The 4634-nt window shown below is 39.1% G+C and overlaps 1 long non-coding RNA gene across 1 annotated transcript; it reads left to right on the top strand.

Annotated features, from left to right (window-relative positions):
* Positions 1-516: 516 nt before the first annotated feature.
* On the top strand, positions 517-4419 carry LOC138767949 (uncharacterized). The gene is made up of 3 exons (XR_011358885.1): positions 517-772; positions 2013-2136; positions 3902-4419. It is a non-coding gene; the product is annotated as an uncharacterized lncRNA (long non-coding RNA).
* The last annotated feature ends 215 nt before the right edge of the window (positions 4420-4634 follow it).

Raw genomic sequence — 4634 nt, 5'->3', positions numbered from 1 at the left:
GTTTCCCTTTAAGAAGTTATTTTTTTAATTCTTAGGTAAATTAAGAAAATGTAGTTACCTGCTTTCTCCATCTCTCCCCGCTTTCTCTTTCCAGGGTAGGAATAGTCTTACACACACTGCACATTTAAAATTACCAATGAACAAGAAAAAAAAAGGATTAAATTATAGTGTTATAACCTTCTCACTGTTACATATAGACATGGAAAGTCAATCCAAATGAGATAATCCTTCTGCGATGAAGTAGTTATATATGGCAAAGTGTGCTGACCCATCTTTATTTCTATGCCTTTGTGGCGGTGACTCATATACGGCCACACAGAACGGACTGTGAGCTCAGACCTCAGAGTTCACGGCACACACACAGACCATCTCAGATTTTATTAAAACCACAATGCTCACACAAAGGAAAAGACCGGCAGAAAAACGTAATGCGTGAAACAGTTAAGAAAAGGTCATCTTCCCCTTGCTTGAAAAAACAACAGTATTAAGATGTTAATGCGCTGTAAAATCCAATTACGCACAGGTCTATTGAGAAACTGAAATGTAAAGAATGCAAGTAAAACCACTGGATCTGACCATTAGTTCTTCTTCATTCCAGTCAACTAGGCTTTTTCTTTTACAAATGAATGAACCGGACTCTGCAGTCATTACGGCTTTGTGTATAGTTAGAGGGGAAGACTTTGAGATCTTGACTCACTTGGAATGACATGTTCTTCGCCGCATCAGGGAATATCATGACCGGAATTTTGACGAAGACCTGTCAATGAGCCAGGTGAGGATGATGGAAGTTTATTGATATATAGAAAAAACATAGTTTAATAGAAAAGAAAATTACTTTTAGCGATTGAAGTGAAGACATAAATATGGTAGATGGCTTTTGCCTCCTTAGATCAATAAAAAAAGGCCTGGCACTCAAGAAATATTACATTGTAATAATCTTACCTGGTTGTGATCCAGTGAAGTCTTTCTTTCCAAAGGCAAATCTTGAAATCTGCTGGAAGGGGGAGAAAGGCCAGGTATGGAGGTTAGACCCCCCCATGATCTTTACTTGTTTCCTATCCCATGAATCGGGGACAAGTTAGTTTTGGGTTAACAACCTCTTTAATAATCTTTAAACTAACACAGATTTTTTTTGTTGTGCCATTTCTCTATTATTTCTCCTGAAAAGTAATGACTTCACTGACAGCTGAGTGTTACCATTCTCCTTAACATCAGGGTATGTCTCTGAACATTCTGACATTGTCAGCCCTAATTGGACAATATCAAACTATCATCTTTTTCTTGACAATAAACAGTGGTAAATGCAGTGTCCCAGTACCTGTAACCCAGCTATCAAAGGTATGAGGTTGTTGTGTGGCTGTGGAATTCTAAAGTGTCTGAATCTGTGTCATGAGGTAACTTGTGTGCACTGTAATTTTGTTTGCCACACTGCTAATGCTGCATACATGTATTATGTACAAGGGTTAAAACTCCTATTTCCACTACAAGTGGATCACATTTCCAATGAACCTTGGTCACATGACCTTTTCTCAATCATATTCTACTTCCGAGGGAGGAGCCTCTCAAGCTCCTTTTTTTCTTAGGTTTGAACCAATTACTGCAAACAAAAGTCCTACCCAATCTTGAAACAGGGTTGGGTCTTTCTAGTCAGTCCAGGCAAGGCCAGGAAAATGTAAGGAAGCATCTGCCAGTTTATTAGACTTGCTAGGCCCTATGACAAAAGCTTAGGCCTAGTCAGTAAGCAGTTCCCAGTTAAAGCCTTCTTCAAGCAAGATAACTAGGGTGTGTCTGCAGACACATGTTCCAGCTGGGAAAGCTTCATATGGGCACAGACCCAAATCGACTCTACAAATCCTGTTTCTGTTTTTAGAAGGTCAATTGTCTAGACAGAAGAGGGAATATAGCTGTGCAAGGACTCTTCGGCAAACATTAACTCTTTCTGGATTGGACTTCTAACTGCAGTTAGTGCCGAATGACTTGCATTTTATAACTGTATTTATCTTTATGCCCAGCAATAGGGTATCGTGCTGCACCTACCTATCTAGAAAGTCTTCTCAAGTATCCACACCAGAGTTAGCCACACCACAGTTAAGGAATGAGAATCACCTGAACAGCATATCTGAGGATCAGGGGATGGTGAGTATTACTGTATTTTTTTTGTTTTTTTTTAGAGCACCCCAGAAAGAGATGGGTAAATAGATAGATAGGAGATAGATAGATAGATAGATAGATATTATGTTATATATATCCTCACACAGCCCTTTTAACAGACATGCAGCCAAACACAACTTAATATAGCATCAAACAAATCCCAAGCTGAGACATGTACAAAGCCTACACATTTCTACATCAATCCTTCCTATAAAGCCATCAATATATTTTATATTTCCAATAAACTATGTGTGAGGAGGCAGAGCCAACAAGAGAAATGTTTAGTCACGGAACTCAATCCACTGTGCTTGCACTGGTCCTTGAGCATTGTGTTATCTGGCTGCTGTTATACTTGAGCCACTATTCTTTAAAGAGTATTGTTATGTTTTATGAGTTTTATGCTCTACTTAGCAACCAGGCAGGTCCAGCCTAGAATAAAAGAATGACAGCTCTGAAGTGGAAGAGAAGGCAGGAGGGGAAATATGAAGAGAGAATAAGAATGAATTCTAAGCTAAGTAGATATTTAATAGGCTCGGGCACTATAAGATTACATACTTACAGCAAGAAAATATGTTGTACAAGGCTTTTCTTTGTTGAGAAAAACAAGGATAATCCTTTTTTCTGAGAAATTTTAATACATATAAATATTCTATCATTCATTGTTTTTACCTTTCAGTGTTCTTTAAGTGATCGCTATTGTACTCTAAGGGCTTCTCAACATTTTTTCAGCCAGTTGGTGAGGCCTGGTTCTCACCGGTGGTCAAAGCCTATGCCGAATTTAAAAAAAATATGTACAGTGGTACCTCGGTTTAAGACCATCTTGGATTGAGAGTGTTTTGCAAGAAGAGCTCACAGTTTTTTAAAATGGTTTAAGAGCATTGCTTTGGTTTAAGAGTGCCCTATACTAGGTAAGGGAGGGGCATGGTCTGCATAGCATTGTTTACAGTACTGTACTCTGACCCAGGAAGTCTTCCTCACCTTCCAAACCATGGCAGATCCATTCAGGCTGGGGCTTTGATCAGAGGACAGGACTGTGGAGGTAGTCTCTTCATAGCTGTAACCCCTCTATGTGCCCACATCTGCCCTGCTCATTCCTTCATGCTTCCTGCAGTCTCTGCCAACCCTTGTGTTTCCCAGCCTCTCCATTCCTGCTATAATGTGCCTGCACTCACACTCAGCTATAGACACTGCTGCTATAATGTGTCTGCACTTATACTCAGCCATTCACACTTCTGTATAGAAAGGTTTCTGTCACTGTCCTCCTGCATAGCTCTGTGATTCTCACTTCCTGATTGGTCCATGCTGAACACCTTCCCCATTGCTGTCATGTCATCACACAGACCTCTGACAGCAGCCCTGCTTCTCTATTCTAGCCTGTTGTACTAGGCTACTGCATTATAGGGATCTGCAGTTCCACCCTGAATCTACAGATTGCAGCAGTTTTTTCAGGTTTATGCACTTACTATACATTATACCCTACATGTTGTTTCTAATTATTTGTTTTGTTTTACATGTTATTCAGAATAAAAAAAAATCATATTGTTTTCATTGATTTCTTATGGGAAATTTTACTTTGGTTTAAGAGAGATTTGGATTACAAGCACAGTCCCGGAACGAATTATGCTCGTAATCCAAGGCACCACTGTACTTGATTTTATTTGTCTGCTAAACTTGATATTATAAGAGAAAGTGGGTAAATTGTGTTACTTACCCAATGGCTAACTCAGTCTTTTTTTTTTTTTTTCTTTAGAAAGACATTATAATGAAGTCAGAAACCTGCTTTGAACTTTTTTTGTTTGAGCAACAACATTCATGTTTAGCTGTGACGGTGTTTGTCTGCTATTTTGGATTTGACCCAGAGTCGCTGCCTGTCCTGGCATGAATTCTGCCAGTCCTGTCCTTGGATCTCTTATGACCACTTTTTTGTTTATCAACTCTGGTAACCTTTGTAAACATCATGCCAGGATATGGGACAAGGACAACAAAGGACAGGTGTAGCCCTGATGCTTACACCCGCTTAATGTCCCTGCCTATTTGCCTCAACAGCCCTAAACATCAGCGGACAACTGGTCGACGGTTCCTAACCCTGTATAAGTGTGAACACAAAACAATGACAAGACAGAGAAGTTAAAAGTCCAAAAGCCAGAAAGTGAGAATACCAAGTACACGATGCAGGGAATGCTATTTCAAGGTCTCTTTTTTGAGCAGGGAAAGACCAAATATCGGCATGGAGGGAGCATGGACCACAGTTTGGTCATATGTATAATGTTAGAAAACTTTAAAAAATATATTAAATAAATAATATAAGTATATTGCAAAATTCTTTGTGGTCACAATCCCTGGTGATTTCTTGATAAAAAAATAAAAAATTACGACAGGTAAATAGTGTGGTCCTCAGCCTAATTTAAAACAGCCATTTAAATATTGAGGGTCCCATGGCTAAAGGGTTTTCTTTTAATAACAATCACCTCTTGTCAGGGAAT

The sequence above is a fragment of the Dendropsophus ebraccatus genome, chromosome 11 (assembly GCF_027789765.1).
Source record: "Dendropsophus ebraccatus isolate aDenEbr1 chromosome 11, aDenEbr1.pat, whole genome shotgun sequence".
NCBI classification, from domain to species: Eukaryota; Metazoa; Chordata; class Amphibia; order Anura; family Hylidae; genus Dendropsophus; species Dendropsophus ebraccatus.
Note: the sequence above shows the minus strand (reverse complement) of the source record. Positions and strands in the feature narration are given on the sequence as shown.